Raw genomic sequence first — 19,219 nt, forward strand, 5'->3', positions numbered from 1 at the left:
AAAACTACGTTGGCATTCATTTCTCTGTTAAATTTGCATCCGAAATCAGAACGTCGAACGCTTTCATTTCAATCGCTTAGATATGATTAAACGAGATGCCGCATAGAAGAGCTTCAATGCTTGCTTGCTTTGCTTTATTGTGTTTTGCTTTGCTTGCTTGCTTGGACACGTCGAACCGAGCATAAAATCGCTAACCGAGCCTTGCTGAGCACGCCTCAGGTGGTCTGGCCGCACCTAAGCTGAGAAGAGCAACACATGCTTGATCCTCTATTAGGTTTCTTTTTTTAAAGAAGGACGCTGACAGCTATCAGTCAGTCCGGACCGCCATTTAAGCTTCATCGAAGCGCGCCCGTTCGACTCCCGGGGAAAACACCACTCGGCCAGCATCGGACCAACGAGGCAACGTTGGCCTGTCTGCGGGACGGCATCGTCGCGGAACTCTGGTCGTCGGACTGCCGCAGTGCCCGGTGAACAAATTGTGTTTTGTTTGTTTACCTCTCTCTCGTGTGTTAGTGCACTCTATGTGCAATATTGCCTTTGTACTGTAGTCTCTCCCTCGAGTTTAAGTTTGCACGCGTTGCACTGTTTGGTTAATCACTTTGTATGTGTTTGTACTAGCGATTGTGAAATCCTCTGCATCGTCTCTTTGCTATATAAACCTTGTTTTGTTTTGTGAACCTTTGGCTCCGACCCATTCTCTGGCTTGCGACCGGTGAAAGCTGGGCACCGAACGCCTAAAAACCTCTTGTCACTTGGTAGCTGGTCTCCGCTGAGTTTGCCAGGCTGAGTCGAGGACATCTCCTTCGAGTCCGAGACCGCTACCCCCACACGCTCTAAGGGTGTCTGGGAGCTTCCCACATAAAAGTGCGCGAAGTGTGGGTGACATCAGCAATGACACTACTTCGAAACCCTAAAAAATTAGCTGATTCGAAAACCACCTCAGTATCCCTTTAATGAGAATTGCCAACACAGTAAACAAAAAAATAATAAAGAAAGAAAAGCTGTGCATGGTGGCAATTGCCACCACCCCGTTTCAAAGGAGGCGCTCCCATCCGTCCGTCCGTCCGTCCGTCCGTCCGTCCGTCCGTCCGTCCATCCATCCATCCATCCATCCATCCATCCATCCATCCATCCATCCATCCATCCATCCATCCAGAAGGAAGAGGAATAGAAAGGGGTTGAAGTACAAAAGCTGAACTCCTTTTAAGATTTTTTGAATCCTGAAGTTATAGGTTCGGTAAAGAGGAATCTGAACTCATCTTTTTGCCCCAGGAACTCGATCTACTCGTTCCGAGCATTCTTAGAAACTTCGACTTATTGCCCTGTGCGGCCGATTTCCCTAATTAAATCGAATTAACGTGTGGCTCCAGCCTTTGTTAATTGAATTGTCCCCGTACGGTGGGCGCCGTCGACCAACCGTGGAGTGCCGTTCAGCCAGCTCCGTGGAGGCTTTGCTTTAACTTTATTTTCTTTTTTAGGTTTTCGTGAATAAATAGTTTCATTGCCAAATAATATAGCCGCAAAATAAGCCCCCAGAAATAAAAATATGCCCGGATTATTTGCTACTACGGATTACTAAGTATTACTCCGCCGATGGCAGAGGGGCAAGCCTCCACTGAACTGGCTGAAAGGCACTCCACACGTTGGTCGACTCCGCCCACCGTATGAGAGAGAATTAAAAAATAAAAAGGCAGGAGCTGGACGTTAATCCGATTTAATTAGAGAAAACGACGACAGGGCAATAAATCGACGTTTCTAAGAATCCTCGGAACACGTAGATCGAGTTCCGCGGCAAAAAGACGAGTTCAGATTCTTCTTCATTGCACCTTTAATGGGTGTCTGTGCGTAATTTTTTTTGAACATTTTTATTTGAGATTTGTGGTACAGTGCACGGTTTTAGTATATTAGTACAGCAGGACGCCCTAAGATCGAAACTGCAAATAGGGCCTCCTATGGCAATATAAACAGTGTATATTATGCCAGCGCATGGACAGCAATACAAGATAAAAAGAAGTTAAACGAACAACAAAAGACAAACAAATGTCAAGCAGATGAATATGACGAAGCATTTCTAAAGCCAAAAACGTCTTAAATACCTAAGGATTCCAATGTGTGGTGCATTAACATTTTTTGAAGTTGCGTTAGCAAATGTGACAATTTTAAAATTGTTCTGGTGTCCTCTTTTGTTATTTAGTGCGGTAAATCTTGTAAACGTTCCTGAGACCATAGTGCAGTAGTTCAGTGCAATAGTTAAGTCGGTAAAACAAACCACATGCTTCCCACTTCCAGTTTGACAAGGAGAACAATGTCTCGTTACAGAATTTTGCTTTTCATAGATCAGCAGCGTCCTGTTTACTGAGTGGGAATCCTGGCTTTCTGCCGTCGCCTTTGCGCGGCTAGCCGGCCTCCCGCGTTGTTTCTCCTCTTTCCCTTGCTCCCGCCTCAGGCGGTGGAGAGGCGGCTGGGTGACTAATCACTGTCATTTAGCCACAGCTCCGCCCCGGCTCCCAAAGGGCCTTTGCCATTGGCGCCTTTTGGCGGGAATCCGAGACCCGCTTTGGGCGGCCGCGCACTGCGCGACCGTCCGAGCGGGGCCCAGAGAGAGAGATCCCTCCGAGACAGCGTAAGGTGCGTACGTTACTGTTTGTCCGTGCCGGCCTTTGCCGTTCGGACCAGTGCTTACTCGAGCTCGCCCGCACGTGTCCTCTGACCTGCAGCGGCTCGAGCCTGTCCAGCGGGGTCCAGCGACCTCTGACAGGCGTACCTTGCGTTGAATGCCCACTCTCTCTCGCAACCGGCCCAACGGTCGACACGAGAGAGAGATCACAGCACTGCCGCGGGGACATTCTCCTGCAGCGGCGTGCTAGCGGTGCGCATTACTCGAGTCGCTTCGTGCACGCAGCGGAGCCTTGCTCCTCGCGCGCCCCCGGGACGGGGTGACGATTGAGTGTGTGTGTACTGCTGAAGGACGACGTGAATAAACGTCTCCTTTGTGAGATTGGAGGCCTATTTCTTTGCGGCGAATCGCTCTCCTCCCAGCGGAGGTTGAGTGCACCGCATCGGTGTCCCAGTGTGTGTGTGGTGACGGCTGATCGGGGCCCTTGGCTCGCGCGAAGCTCGAACCCGCGGTGGGTGGTGGCCTGTGTCCACTTAGAAACCCACAACTGGCGCCCAACGTGCTAAGTCATTGGCGCTTACACCTTTGATGGCACATTAGCCGAGCAGGTCGCCTTGCCGATCACGCTTGCGCACCATGTCTACCACCCCCAGCGGGGCACTCGGCAGCTACATGTCGGCTCCCTACGGAGTTGTAGCGTCGTTTGATCCGCTGGCTGCTGTTCCTTCGAATAGCTAGACACCGTGGTTGGCCGCGGCCCCCATTGAGGTTTACTGCGGCACAACCCAAAATGTCGACCACGCGGCTCCCATTGGAGCTGTACCGGGAGCACCCTGCGGTGCATCCGCTGGTCACATGCCTCAGCTGTGCAAGCTTTCCGTCCAGTGCGAAAGCAGTTCGTGTCACGCTGCCGCAACCGGCAGTTTCGAACAGCAGCAGCCGTGCCCCGCGAGCAGTCAATTCTGCTCTGGGAACGGCGAGGCGCTGGCCCGGTTCCCTGTGGAAACCGCGCCGCTCATCGAACTAGGAGCCTTGCCTCCCTCGTTCGTGCAGCCCACCCAAGCCTCCACTGAGGCAGGGGTGCAGTGCGCTTAGTTGGCTGATGCGGCTCCGCGAGCCTGCGGGTCGGCTGGCGCGCTGGGCTCTCCTGATACAGCATTACGACTTTTCCGTGCAGTATCGAAAGGGGAGCACAAACGTGGTAGCTGACGCGCTATCCCGTGCCCCACTCGCCAGCGGCGCCTTGACGCCTGTAGGCGGAGGGGGCGAAACAGCGGACGAGCCGCCGGGCGGCAAGGAGGGGGAGCCCGCAAACGGGTTAACCCATTCCGCTAACCAGGCAAGCAGCGCTTCGCAAGGCGGACGAGAGGCAAAGCTCTTCGTGAGCGCCTCGGAGTTGCCGACGCGAACGGAAGTTTTGGCTGCAAACCTGAGTGGGGACGAGACCAGGCTCCCCTCTGGGATGACTGGAATCGTTTTCAGCCGTAAGAGCTACTGAAAGCCCAGCAAAATGACCCCTTTTGTCGCAAGGTGAGCGACGGTCTCAGGGAGACGGAGCGCCGTGACGCTACTTGTATTGTAGCGGGCGCAGGGGGGGGGGGGGGGGGGGGGGGGGGGGGGGGGCAGAAGCCAGCGTGTGTCGCGGCGAACCCCGGGAGTCATATTTGCTGGACCATGACGGGCTCGTGCTGAAATACATAGCCACCGATGACGAGTCCATCGACCCGTTCAAGGTGGTTATCCCCAAAAGTCTAAGAGGCGCACTTTTGCGATTCTCTCATGACGAACCACTGGCCGGTCATCTGAGTGGCTCCAAAGTTTTGCAAAACTGAGTCAATCGGTGACGTGGCCCGGCATGAAGCGTGACATTTTCCGCTATTGCCGTTCCTGCCATGTCCGTCAAGCGGTGAAGTCACGGGGTGGCAAGCCGCCTGGAAGGATGAAACCGATTGACAGTGTGCGTCCGTGGCAGATGGCCACCTGCGATTTGATGGGGCCTTTCCCCAGGAGCAAGCAGGGGTTCATAGACCTGAAGGCCTACGCGTCACGGTCTGACGAGCTTGCGCCGGTACCCATTGGTATCAAAGGCAAGCGCAAAGGCATAACTGGTGCTGCGGAACGCAAGCGTACGGAGCACCGGTACAATCTGAGGCGACGGTCACCGGCGTGATTGATGCCGGACGGCGGACTCTTCCGCAACCGAAGGCACGCAGCCTCAGCTAGCTGGCGAGCTTTCTCGTCAGGCCCTACCCAGGCGAAGCACGGTGTGTTATTTTTTTTGTTTTTGTTTTGGCAGCATGCTCAGTTCCAGCCTTGTGTGTTTATCAGTTTATTTATTTGTTTGCTTGAGTCAGTTTCTAGCCACTTTCGTTTCCCGCTTCTAACGTCTGTTTTTGTTCGAACGTACCCAGATGTACATAGGCAAACTTCAGCCCGCTCGTGCTTGCTCTTATCTTCTAGAAGGAATAGATTGGATTAGGTGTCGTTTGTACAGCGAGCCTTTTCTCATTTCCGGCCCGACTGTGGGTGGTGGGCTCGTTAAGGAGCCGTGTGTCGCGGTGCGAGTTTTGTGCGGCCCGTATGGAGGGGAAGTTGGCGGGGCGTTTGGGGCGATGGGAGGGCGGAAAGTGCACCCTTTGACCCTCGCCGCGGCGCCTCTGGACGCTTCTGATGGGGGGGTCGTTGTCGCCGACCAGCGTCCGCGCACGTGCCGGTGTATGCGTGTTTGTGGCTGTGGCTGTGTGCGTGCGTAACCATGAGCCAAGGCGACGCCTGTGAGTTGTGCCGTTGTGTCCTTCTGCGTGAGCGCGAGGATGAGAAGGACCCCTCGCTGTGGACAAGGTTACACATCTGGACGCCGCCGAACGTCCTCGCCCGTTTCAGCCGGCGTGAAAGGGGTGCACTAACTGTCTTGTGCCCGAACGTGATGTCGTGTCCAAGGGCGCGAGGTCAGTGCTCTGCCGCGGCCCCGTCGTCATCAACGCACCCTACATCAACGGAAAGAAGACCGCCATCAGTCGTCGGCCCTCCCAACCCGTTCAACTTGAAGTCTGCGAGCGGTGAGTCGCCGACAGGCCCACTGGGCCGCGCCATCGAACTTTGAGGCTGGCATCCACCTGTAACACAGCTGTACAGTGGTATTCACATCTCCTTGTGTACCGTGTATATAATCTGCAGGCTGCTTTGATCTACTGAAGCGTATGCAAGTGTTGTTTGCCTTGTTTTTTTTCCTTTGTTTGTGTGTTTAGTTTTTCTGGCTGGAACTGAAGAGGAGCTAGTTTTTTTGTGTATTCATTTCTTTATTTTGGAACTGAAGTGTAGCTTATTTTTTTGGGGGGGGGTATTGATTTCCTTATTTTGGCCGCGTGCTTTGCCGATGGGTAGGAGGGCATTTAAGGAGAGGGGGATGTGGGAATCCTGGCTTTCCGCCGTCGCCTTTGCGCGGCTGTGCCGGCCGCCCGCGTTGTTTCTCCTCTTTCCCTTGCTCCCGCCTCAGGCGGTGGAGAGGCGGCTGGGTGACTAATCACTGTCATTTAGCCACAGCTCCGCCCCGGCTCCCCAAGGGCCTTTGCCATTGGCGCCTTTTGGCGGGAATCCGGGACCCGTTTTGGCGGCCGCGCATCCTGCGACCGTCCGAGCGGGGCCCAGAGAGAGAGATCCCTCCGAGACAGCGTAAGGTGCGTACGTTACTGTTTGTCCGTGCCGGCCTTTGCCGTTCGGACCAGTGCTTACTCGAGCTCGCCCGCACGTGTCCTCTGACTTGCAGCGGCTCGAGCCTGTCCAGCGGGGTCCAGCGACCTCAGACAGGCGTACCTTGCGTTGATTGCCCACTCTCTCTCGCAACCGGCCCAACGGTCGACACGAGAGAGAGATCACAGCACTGCCGCGGGGACATTCTCCTGCAGCGGCGTGCTAGCGGTGCGCATTACTCGAGTCGCTTCGTGCGCGCAGCGGAGCCTTGCTCCTCGCGCGCCCCCGGGACGGGGTGACTATTGAGTGTGTGTGTATCAGCTAGAGGATGATGTGAATAAACGTCTCCTCTGTGAACTTGGAGGCCTATTTCTTTGCGGCGAATCGCTCTCCTCCCAGCGGAGGTTGAGTGCGCCGCAGCGGTGTCCCAGTGTGTGTGTGTGGTGACGGCTGATCGGGGCCCTTGGCTCGCGCGAAGCTGGAACCCGCGGTGGGTGGTGGCCTGTGTCCACGTAGAAACCCACAACTGTATACACTCAATATTTTATTCAGTATAACTAATGCTCATTTTTACCTTCTAAAATGCATATTGAATGTCGAGAATCACTATACTGCTGAAAAAAAATTTGCAATGAAGTGTGCATAGGTATCTTCAATAATATATTCTATATTGTTGTTTTGTTGTTAATGTTCTAATATAATTTCTATGGACCACTACCACTTTATTCCATTATAAATTACTGCCTGGGGCTGTGTGGGGAAGGAATGGCATAAGTGTTTGTAATTTGCTGTTTTTTTTGCTATATCAAAATGTCAATATTTTTATTTTTAAATGATGGAAAAAGGAAATAAAACTATTGAAAGGCTTTTTGTGTGCAGTGCGAATCACCATCCGCCTGACTGCACCCACTGCAGGGCAAAGGCCTCTCGCATGACTCTAAAATTAACCCTGTCCTTTACCAGCTACGGCGACCTATTTCCACATACTTCTTAATCTGACCCGCCCATCTAACTTTCTGCCGCTCCCTGCTACGCTTGTCTTCTCTTCGAATCCAATGCGTTAATCTTAAGGACCAGCGGTTATCTCGCCTTCGCATTACATGCTCTGCACAAGCCCATTTCTTCCTCTTGATTTCGACTTGAATGTCATTAACCCACGTTTTTTTCCTCACCCACTCCACCCGCTTCCGGTCTCTTAACGTTACACCTATCATTTTTCTTTCCATAGCTCGTTTCGTTGCCCTTAACTTAAGCTGAACGCTCTTTGTTAGCCTCCACGTTTCTGCCCCTTAGGTGAGTACCGGTTAGATACAGCTCTAGGATATTGCTAAACTGCCATTCATGATCTGAGAGAACCTGCCATAGGTGCTGTAACCCATTCTAATTGTTCTAGTTATTTCCCTCTCTTGACCGGGGGCAGCGGTCACTACCTGCCCTAAGTAGACATGTTCCCTTGCTACTCCCAGCACCTGGCTACCAATTGCGAACTGCTGTTCCCTTGCTAGACTGTTAACCATTACTGCGGTAAATTGTAAGGCACCCTGTTCACGGCACGTTTGCTCTGTGTCATCATCTGGGTCGTCAGGCTCCCTGACATCGTCTGAGAGCTCCTCTGGAGCTTCATCGTGCATTCTCATGCACACATTGTGCATTGCAGCGCAAGCAGCCACAACGTCAGGCGCCTTTCGCACCGAGACTCCAAGAGCCTTAGTAAATACACATCTCTAGCGGCCGTTCATCAAACTAAAAGCTCACTCAACAATACTGCGCGGTTTCCCATGAGCCTTGCTGAATCGGATCTCAACAGGGCTGCGTGCGTCCTTGTAGGGTGTGGTGATGGCGAGGCGATTGGTGAAGTTAAATTTGGATAGCCGGAGTCCCCTAAGAGGGCGTATCCCACAAGAGGGTAAAGGTTGCCAATGTATAGCGGACTGTTTCTGTGTGCTCTGGCGTCATGGACGCTGCCAGGGTACCCAGTGAAAATATCGAAAAGTATGCCATGATGGTAGCACACTGCTTGCAGTTGATTTGAATAAAACTGTTTCCAGCAGAAATAATCTTGGTGCATACACGCAGGCGCTTCAGTTCTCACGTGACAGACATGAATTGCTCCCACAAGGCCATCAAAGCGGTCATCCACAAAAAGGGCTTTAAATCCTGCTTAAATTTGTGGGAGTTCATTTTGATTAGCAAAATACACCATTCTGTCCAGCTTCTTTACAATGAAGTCAAGTGCAGAGGTGACCATTAGGAAAGTGGTGGTCCTTGGGACATTAAAACAAGCCCCCACCATACGGTAAGAGGTTCCGCACGCCAGCCAGAACAGGAAGACCAGGAGGTGCACCTCTCTGCTCCATCCGTGGGTCTTTGTAGGTTGGTCGGCCCACGGCAGATTCATCATTTCTCCGAACGACACTCGAGTGATTCTGAAATGATGCTTGAAGTCAAGCTCCTGATTGTGGAGGTACTCAAGGAGTATTGACCTCTGCGTTAGGCAGCAGTAGCAACCTCTGCCCTGTAAAATAAACAAAGCCGTCACAATGCTGAATTAGAAAGAGGACTGTCACAATAACATTGTTAAGCAAAGATTTATAGCAAAAGCATTTGAGATAATTCAGTGAGGTGTGTAGCTCCTGATGATCATTCTCGCCAGTACACTGGACAAACCTTCATATTTTGAGCCTTTTTGTAGACAATACATGTGTTTCATTCAAACCTAACCCTGCATAATTATAAAGTAACGAATTGCATGGCAGGAAAAACTGGTACTAGTCTCTCGATCTCGACTAGCGCTACGCAAGCAGACGAAAATACTGCAAGTGCCACAGCGAGTCGCGATCCGCGTAATGTTTGTACAGGAATACCTACATATGTACCCCCGCACACAAACTCAACTTCTTCTTTTCCCCACCAATATTGCATCTATCTTCCCCAATGGCGGCGGGAACAGTCAAATGGAGCGCGGCAAAGCTCGCGCATTACAGAGAACGATTACCACCAGCCATGAAACGGAGGAAAAGGGGTACTTACCATTCCATTGCTTCGTGATAGCACCATCTGGACGAGCATACCCGAGGAGCATGATATATTTAGCATCAATAATAAAAGCGGACTCGCGCCGTCTTCCGAGAGCCGGAACATTGTGCAGCGTCTGCTGCAAGCGACGAGAGGCACTGCCACCTGCTGTGTAATTTACCCCACCCGAGTAAAACACACATTATTGCAGCAAAAAAACAAACAAACTAGTAAAAGCACATTTTAACTTGTTTTGTTAACCATTTTTAAGTACATAAGAGTGCAACTGCCCGAAAATTTGTTTAATTTGCATGCCGCAAGGCGGCGTGAGTAGTAGACACGTTCCAATATGTAGACACGTAGACGGCTTCCTAGACGTCACATCAGACGTCTTTTGAGACGTATAGAGAATCCGAGCGCACCAGTAGAACTTTCATATAAAATATTTACGCAGCTGCAAATTTTGAATGAATAAATGCAAAACATATCTCCGAAAAGAAATTGTCGCAATTATGAGCACAAACGTCTGTCCACAATGCATCAAAAGAGTGAAAGTTCGACAACAATGTCTTTGTTATGAGATTGGAACTTGTGTTGTTGTGATTGCGGCAGAAATGTGGCTGTTTTGTGCTCAGAAAATGTGTTGCCACTAAGCATTTTTAGTAACAGCGGGAATGATAGTTTTGGCTAAGAAATCTGGCCACCAAGGTTATTTGCCGTGCGTCTAATAACAAAGTGTAAATTTTTGAGCAAAATGTAGAATTTTGTCATAAAATATTTATTCAGCAGCAAATTTGGAATAAAAAAAAACGCAGACCATATCTACGAAACGAAAAAGATGTCATTGTGAGCCCAAACGTCTGGCCATACTGCTGCAAAAAGATTTGAAAGCTCAACAACAATGTCTTTGTTATGAGATTGGAAGTTTTTCTGTTTTGATCGCGGCAGAAATGTGGTTGTTTTTGGCTCAGTAAATAATATGTTACCACCAAGCATTTTTAGTAAAACGGGAAGTGGTAGTTTTGGTTCAGAAATCTGGCCACCAAGGCTATTCACGTACGTCAGGCAACAAAGTCTAAAGTTTTAAACAAATCTAGAATTATGTCATCAAATACGTATGCAGCTGCAAATTTTGAATTAAAAAATCGCAAAACATATATCCGAAAAGAAACAGTTGCCATTATGTGAAAAAACGTCTGGCAACACTGCGCCAAAGGAATTTCAAAGCTTAACAATAATGTTTTTGTTATCAGATTGGAACTTCTGCTGTTTTGATTGCGGCTGAAATGTGGTTGTTCTTGAGTCAGCAAATAATATGTTGCCATTAAGAATGTTCAATAAAAGCGGGAAGTGATAGTTTTGGCTCAGAAATCTGGCCACCAAGGTTACTCACGTAAGTCTGGCCACAAAATGTAAATTTTAAAAGAAATGTGGCATTTTGGTATCAAATACTGACGGGGTTACAAAATTTGAATCAATACAATAGTCTGCATTGACGCAAATAATTGTTGGGTTCAATTTTTAAGCATTTCAAGAACGTAACTTGTACTGCGCTACTACACTACTCTGTAGGATTGTCTCGAGTTGGTTCAGTCACTCTCGCTCAGGCGAAGGGAGCAAAAAAAAAAGATTGCTTTCTTTCGAATACACTGTTGCACCCTTGAGCGCGCGCTGATGAAGCTCTCCGTGCAGTTCCGGACCAGGGGACATGATGGCATCGCCGGTTAGTGAGTCTTTACTCTGGAATATAGTGTACTACAGTAGAACTTTTTGACGGGTTAGTTGGTACATTGTCTTGAAAGAATGTCGTACGCCAAAAAAGGACGAAACAGGAAGGAAAAACACAGAACAGGAAAGAGTACTACGCTCGAGTAAACGTCTTAAACGCTGATTCCGCAAACTGAACACGAATAAGCGCAGTGTTGTGCATGGTGCTGTGCAAGTTCTAAAGAAGAACTTGCGACTTTTAGCGCGTGTGCACATCCAAATTATCTTTTGACGAGTTTTTAATTTGCAGTCGAGTTCCGGCCTGGGCATCTTAGCAGGCGAGTAACGCAATTTGTCAGCTTATTAGGGCTCCTGCTTCTAACCTGGAGAACTCAATCGTTTCACACTGGCACACTGCCAGTTCATTAACGGTAAGTTCTCATAAGAACGGTGTCACAGAAGCGGCGCATTCAGTTATGTATAAAACCGATGCATCCGCGTTTCTTTAAACACAGCGTGTCGATGTAGCCTGTATGTTTCTCTGGAAGAGCCATGAATACTTGCACGCTGTTTCAGTTAGACAACCCCCTCGCTGTGCGAAAGGGGCGACGTACGTGCTACTTGTTTTGTGTATTTCTTACTCTTTCCCAGCTCCCAGGCCGTCTTGCTAGCCCAGTTGCCCTAGGTAGCGCACGCATCTTCGCGGTCCGCCGCTGATTCCGGCGAGGGGAAAGGTACCTGAGCTTCCTTGCTTGACAAGTCCGAGGGCCGACAGCGCGCCTCTCAATGCGGTGACACATGAGCACGCGATGCGCTGGCCGCGGACTGACGGACTGTCGTTTGAATCGGCTTTACCGTCACTCCGTCTATTACATTACGTCTTGGTGCTAATTTTGAACTTACCTTCAAGTAGGTCGGTTTTCGTGGACCATATTCGGAATAGAGAATTAGCGTTACGGCTGCTGTGGTGGGCGGTTCTCACTTCCTCGCAGTCCATGCGAGACAGTCACTAAAAGTGACTCCGCAGGCCAGCGCATAGTGTTAAGTTGGTTACTTACCATCAACGAGACTTGAAGCATTTTTATGTCCGCATATCGAGCGTGGATCATACCACAAATTCATAGTATATGTGAGGCTGACATAATTTTGAGCGTAGTATTAACTTCCGCAATTGAGTAACATGAACGCGTTGCTATGCTTGCATTATAACAATTATATGGCGGAATCCTTCGAAACGATTGCACGCCAGCTCGTGAAGGCTGCGGATGCATGATACTGCTGCCAATTTAGTTAACATTTGTGTGTATATTGTAACGACGAAGAAGTTCCTGTTCAAGCGAAGACGACGACGAACTTCTGACCGTTGTGTTGAGCGGCATTGCCATCGCTTTGGGTGTGTGCTCGTGGTGCTCGACCTCTGAGTCTACGAGGCCTGTGTCTCTGTGTCTACCGCCGGCGCCCAGTACCTCTAACCATCCCAGTATCCATCTTACATTTGGTGGAGTCGCTGGGTAGAAATCTCCATCGTGGAGCTGCGTAACCGCACTCTTCCCACGCTTGAAATGCCAGAAGACACCCAAAACCAATCTGTGCAAACTGGACCAGCTCTCATCTGCGCCGGCTCCCTTCGCCAGCGAGATCCGGCAATCTTCAGCGGAGCCGATGAGAATGACGTGGAAGACTGGCTCGCGTCATACGAACGGGTGAGCCTGTACAATAGATGGGACGACGATACGAAGATGAACAACGTAATTTTTTATCTAACGAGGGTCGCTAACCTCAGGTATCGGAACCATGAGGGAGACATCCGAACATGGGCGGCCTTCAAAACGAAGCTTGCCGGAGTCTTTGGTAGCCCCACTGTCCGGAAACTTCGGGCTGAACAGCGTTTGCGTGAACGCTCGCAGCACGTCGGCGAGAGCTTCACCAGCTATATAGAAGAAGTCATTGACTTATGCAAACGTGTCAATGCGAACATGTCCGAAGCCGACAAGATAAAACACATCTTGAAAGGTATCGATGATGATGCCTTTCAGATGCTATTAGCCCGCGACTTGCGCACCGTTAAGGATGTGTTCACGCTCTGCCAGAGCTTCAAGGAGCTGCGCAAACAGCGGTTATTGACGCGGCAACACCAAGCCCAGGTTGAATCGCTTTCGGGACTGGCGCCTGCAGCTGACAACACCTCTATGCTGCAGCAAATCAAAGATTTCGTCCGTGAAGAGGTAGCTCGGCAACTTTCTCTTCTGCCTAGCCCTCAACAGGCGCCGCCTTATTTGGCCCCGGCTCTTCGATAGGCCATACAAGACCAGGTTACTGAGGCGCTTCCAACCTTCCATCCTCCGCCACCTGTCGCCGCACCCTTGATTTACGCCGATGCTGCTCCAAGGTCTGTCACCAGTCCCATGCCTTGCGCCGACGTCGCCCCAAGACCTGTAGCCGGTCCTCGGACTTACGCCGACGTTCTAGTACAGCCCCCGCCGTCGTCCTATCCTACAATGTACGTACCTGTGCAAGCGTCTTCACCTGCCCTGCGACCAGCTCGAAGAGCAAGCAATCCGTGGCGCACGAGTGACAACCGTCCTGTATGCTACACTTGCGGAGTGCCTGGCCACGCCGCGCGCTACTGCCGTCGCCATCTACAAGCGCCAGCACCACGCTCGCAATCTTCGGGGTACTGGCCTCCAACCCGTCAATATTCTGAGGCTGTCGACCAAACGCCAAGTCGTCCTTTCTCCCCTGATCGTTCAGCCCTCTCCAGCCGCCGCTCCCCTTCGCCACGACGCCGCTCTATCTCCCCCATGCGACGTCGCCCTAATTCTTCTCAGCAGGAAAACTAGGCGCCGCAGTTCCGGAGGCAAGAACTGCGCAGCTTCCTTGGCCTGTGTTCCTACTTTTCAAGATTTATTCGAAACTTTGCATCGATTGCTGCCCCTTTAACACATTTCCTATCCAGCAGCTCCGACTTTTCACAGTGGTCACCCGCATGCGACAACGCGTTTTATACCTTACGCCGCATCCTCCCCGCACCACCTATCCTGCGCCATTTCGACCCGACGGCCCCTACCGAGGTCCACACCGACGCCAGTGGTGTTGGTCTCGGGGCTGTACTCGCGCAGCGCAAACCTGGCTTTGCTGAGTACGTTGTCGCCTATGCAAGCCGCACCCTGACGAAGGTAGAGTCCAATTACTCAGTAACGGAAAAAGAGTGTTTGGCTATCGTTTGGGCTCTTACCAAATTTCCGCCCTTATCTCTATGGTCGTCCATTTGACGTCGTGACGGACCACCATGGGCTTTGCTGGTTATCCTCGCTGAAAGACCCCTCCGGCCGCCTCGCAAGATGGGCTCTTCGTATGCAGGAATACGACGCCCGCGTAGTTTATCGCACCGGACGCAAGCACCAAGATGCCGACGCCCTTTCTCGCTGCCCCCTTCCGGTTGAGCTCGCCGGCCTCTCAACACTCGAAGACTCCCCTCCGTTGCTTCACATCGCCGACATGCCTTCAGCGCAGCGCATGGACCCTTGGATTGCGTCTCTGCTTGATTTCCTCTCTAACCCTACGGCGGCTTCTCCATCACGCGCTCTCCGTCGCCAAGCTCCTCACTTCGCCATTCGTGACAATCTCCTTTACCGCCGCAACTACAGCGCAGATGGTTGCAAGTGGTTGTTAGTTGTTCCTCGCCATCTCCGCTCGCAAGTCTGTGAATATTTCCACGCTGACCCACAATGCGGACACGCAGGAGTCTTCAAAACATACAATCGGATCCGGCTGCGTTACTACTGGCGCGGAATGTATAACTTCATCCTTAAGCACATCCGCTCATGCCTGCCCTGCCAACGTCGCAAGCCCCCTGCTCACCGTTCTGCAGGCGAGTTGCAGCCGCTACCTTGCCCACCGCGCCCATTCGACCGTGTAGGCATTGATTTGTATGTACCTCTTCCCTACACTGCAGCCGGTAACCGTTGGGCTATCGTCGCCGTTGACCACTTGACGCGGTATGCAGAAACCGCCGCCCTTCCATCCGCCTCAGCGTCCGACGTAGCCTCCTTCATTTTGCGACGGTTCATTCTTCGCCACGGCGCACCGCGCGAACTGCTGAGTGACAGAGGCCGCGTTTTCTTATCGGAAGTTGTCAAAGCCTTGCTCCGCCAGTGCAACATCATTCACCGAACAAGCTCTGCCTATCACCCGCAAACTAACAGCCTTACAGAAAGATTTAACCGTACCCTCGGCGATATGCTCTCTATATACGTCTCATCAGACCATTCCAATTGGGATATCGTCCTTCCGTATCTGACGTACGCCTACAACACCGCAACGCAGTCGACTACCGGCTTCTCACCGTTCTATCTTCTTTACGGCCGTCATCCTTCTGCTCCACTCGATACCATTCTCCCATACCAGCCTGACGCATCTGAGAGTATTCCTATTTCGCAAGCAGCTGCACGACACGCAGAAGAGTGTCGCCAAATCGCCCGTTCTCTCACAACTGAGGCCCAATACCGTCGGAAATCCCGCCACGACAGCCATCACACGTCCCCGCACTTTTCTTCTGGTAGCCTCGTGTGGCTCTGGATTCCATCCAGTACTCCGGGCCTCTCCTCGAAACTTCTTTCAAAGTTTCACGGCCCCTACCGAGTTGTGGAACGCATCTCGCCTGTTAATTACGTGGTTGAACCGCTGATCTTCTCCTGATCTTCGCCGGCGCGGACGCGAGACTGTTCACGTGAAGCGCCTAAAGCCGTATTATGACCCGGCCATCCCACCTACGCCGTAAGTCGCCAGGATGGCTCCTCTCCTCCCCGGGGGGCAGTTGTAACGACGAAGAAGTTCCTGTTCAAGCGAAGACGACGACAAACTTCTGACCGTTGTGTTGAGCGGCATTGCCATCGCTTTGGGTGTGTGCTCGTGGTGCTCGACCTCTGAGTCTACGAGGCCTGTGTCTCTGTGTCTACCGCCGGCGCCCAGTACCTCTAACCATCCCAGTACCCATCTTACAATATTTATTTTGTCGCCTTCCTCTGTTTAGGAAACGAATATAAAATATTTAGGTTCCCTACCGTTAACAGTTTGTTAACCAATGCATACGATGGGAATGTGAGCGTCTTAGAGCGGTGTCTGCATGCGCGTACACAATATCACAACGACCTGCGAAGTTGCAGCATTAAACCTTGCCCTTTTAGACCATAGCAATAAAAATATGAAGCAAAGGCGGAGAGCTGAGTGGCTCTGCGCGACCTAAAGCTAGATCACGTTTTCCTGCCTCCAGTGATGAAATTAGTGTTCTCACATATCCTTCGAAAACTTGGACAAAGCAGAAGTGTCGTCTTCCCACTCTTTTACAACCGCATCAGCCGAAACACTGCCTGTCGGAACCGAACCATCAGACGCAGCAGCCGTCACGACAAGGCGCTCGCCGAACAGTCAGGAGGCGTGTAACGGCGGCGTGATCACTTGGTCAAAGATGGCAGCCTTCATGATACAGCGCTGAGAAGAGTCTATACCGGCAAGCTGCTTTTAAGAGTCGTTCATGATGGTGATGCGAGCGTTGCTGTGGACGAATAATCCCATTACGAGTTCAACTCACGCCAGAAAAGGCACGACAACCTCGTCCTCGGCGAAAGAGAAAGATAAGCAACGCATGACGACCGAGGCAGTTGCAAGAAACTTTCAACATTTACAACAACAAAACACTGACCACCCATGATAATTCAGGCAGACCCGTTGCTATGGGCGTCGACGCCATTTCCTTTAGGAAATGTATTCGTCTTCTTGAGCCAAAGCAAATGTGTGACGTGTATTTGGCAATCGGGAACATAGGACATACATAGTCTCAGGTGCTCGACGGACGAAATGTGGCGGCTAAGCGCGTCACAGTCGTGGCACTCACCTTCAAATAACAATATAGAGATACAAGGCACCCATATGAAGTTACAGCAGGAATGCGACTCTACATACAATCTGAAATGCTCCGAAAACGACCATTTTGCCGCTGTTTACAGCATTCGAAAAGTACCTTGCATGCCGCCATCTTCCAGCGAAATACGTTGCCAGGTTCCAACACCTTTCTTCGCCGGATTTAGCAAGCGTCTAAACAGCTGGCAACACACACACTCCGTTGGATCATGACAGCTTTCAAACGTTGCCCACTGACTTGTATAGGCTGAATGCATAGCATTCCCTCTAGAGGGAGTATATTAGCTCTACACTGCAGTCGGAGCAACGTGTGATCTCTGGAAGTGCCATCCGCCCGTTGTATTGCATCCAAGCCGAGAAATCGTACATGGGGGTTCATCGTCTTTTGTGCTATGCCACTAACACCTGCAGCAACCAACTCGGAGAAGGCAACCATGCTTCGACGGAGCGAACGATCGGCAGCGGCGAGTGCCATGCTCGCAGTTCATTTGCGTAGTTTCTGTCGCCGGCTGCCTGTAGGATAAACGTGGCATGATGTTGTACGATTAGAAAACTAAAGCAAAAGCTCAATATCGGGGAGAGCTATCTAATATCAGTGGTTTCGAGGAGCACATTTTCTAACGAACGCTCTCGCTGCCTGCTTGGCCATGGCAAGTGTGACCATTTAGACTGCATAACTTACGGCAGAGTCACCCCATTCGCAAAGTGAACATTCGGGAGACAGTAGCGAGCTACGTGACCGTAATGAATCCACGTCTGATCATTGGGGTGTTTGTTCACGGCGATACGCGCGGTGAAATTGAAATTCAGTCCCTCCTGCCGCTCACTTAGGACTGGTCATACTACGAGCGATAGAAGCCACTACACTGAAAGCAATACGTATTCTCGCGCACTCAGCTCCCGCCAGTATTCACTGGTCCACAAATGCAAAAAAAAAATGTAAATACACGGTCTGATAGGTTTACACCTTAACGTAACGTGTACCGGTTACTGGGAGGCCGAATTGCCGTGCCTGTGTTGAAAACTCAACTCTCAAGTGCGGAGGGAGCTGTTCAAGTTCTTGCATGTCTGGCACGGTTATGCATCGTTTCATGGGCTGCACCTATTTACAGTACATTCGATGTGCTTTCGGGCACAATATTTGTTAAAATGCATGGCAGATTTTTCAGTGCCGTGCATGCCCCTTGTTCATTCTTTTTTTGTTGCCGGTGAAAATTTCGTGTTGTTGTTTCCATTCACGCGATGTTGTGCAGACGCGATTGGTATTTTCGTACTAATGGCATGTTTTTTTTTCAAGTGGTGATGCCTACACGCTCCCTATGTTTATGAACATGTGGGGTGGCGAAAAGAGGTTGTGGCTAAATTTGTGTAGTCCTTACAACGTGTGCTATTGAATTAAAACAGCTTTGCCCGAACAACGCTTACATCTTTTGTGATTGTGCGCAGTGGTCGCTCGTGCGCACTTATTTTCGGACAATGTTTGGACATTAGCGCGCGAGCGGCGCGAACTTGATTACTTTTGTATTTTGTAAATAGTGTACAAAGCTCTCCCCTATCCTTTCTTGCTGTCGCTCCCGTCTATACTTCTCCTCACTATCCTCTCCCTTTCCCTTTCATTTCCGCCGGCTGCAGCTCGGGTGCTTAAGATATTAGATAGCAATTGCCGCGGCCGGCAACACTCTTTTGCTTCACTTTTTATTTATTTATTTATTTATCTTTTTTTTTTAAATAAACCACTACCACCACCACCACAACGCAAGAGCCCAGTCACCTAAAATTATGTACAGACCAGTTGGTAGCCCAGACGCTGAACTGTTTCGTTGTGTCTGCATTTCATTCACAAAGTGCGCTGAAAGTGGCGCAAGTGTTCTCTAATCACCAACAACGTCCACTGCCGATGTAAAGTCGGGGCCGGCAGTGGAAGAGCGGGCCTCTTGCCCGCACTTCGTAAAATGGTGCATAAAGCATGTGTACGTAGTAATACGTCGCTCTGGGTGCTCACCAGCGTAAGACTGTGCAGCATATTTTTCGCCACGGACTGAATTTGCCGTGTTACTGCCGCTCTTAGACTGGTAGGTTCATCCTCAGTGCTTTTAGCTCACATAAGAGTGCATACGCCAATGGTACGTAGACAGCGCCGATTTACGCTCTTTCTTGGCCATGTGGCATGACATGGCCCAAAGAAGTTGCCAAGGTTAGAAAAGAGCTAAAGGCTGAATTAGGGAAAATTAAGTTAGACCTCAAACAAGAACTAAAAACTTCGTGAGTGTA

The sequence above is a fragment of the Amblyomma mixtum genome, chromosome 3, assembly GCF_055824585.1.
Source record: "Amblyomma mixtum isolate Tamu chromosome 3, ASM5582458v1, whole genome shotgun sequence".
Classification (NCBI taxonomy): Eukaryota; Metazoa; Arthropoda; class Arachnida; order Ixodida; family Ixodidae; genus Amblyomma; species Amblyomma mixtum.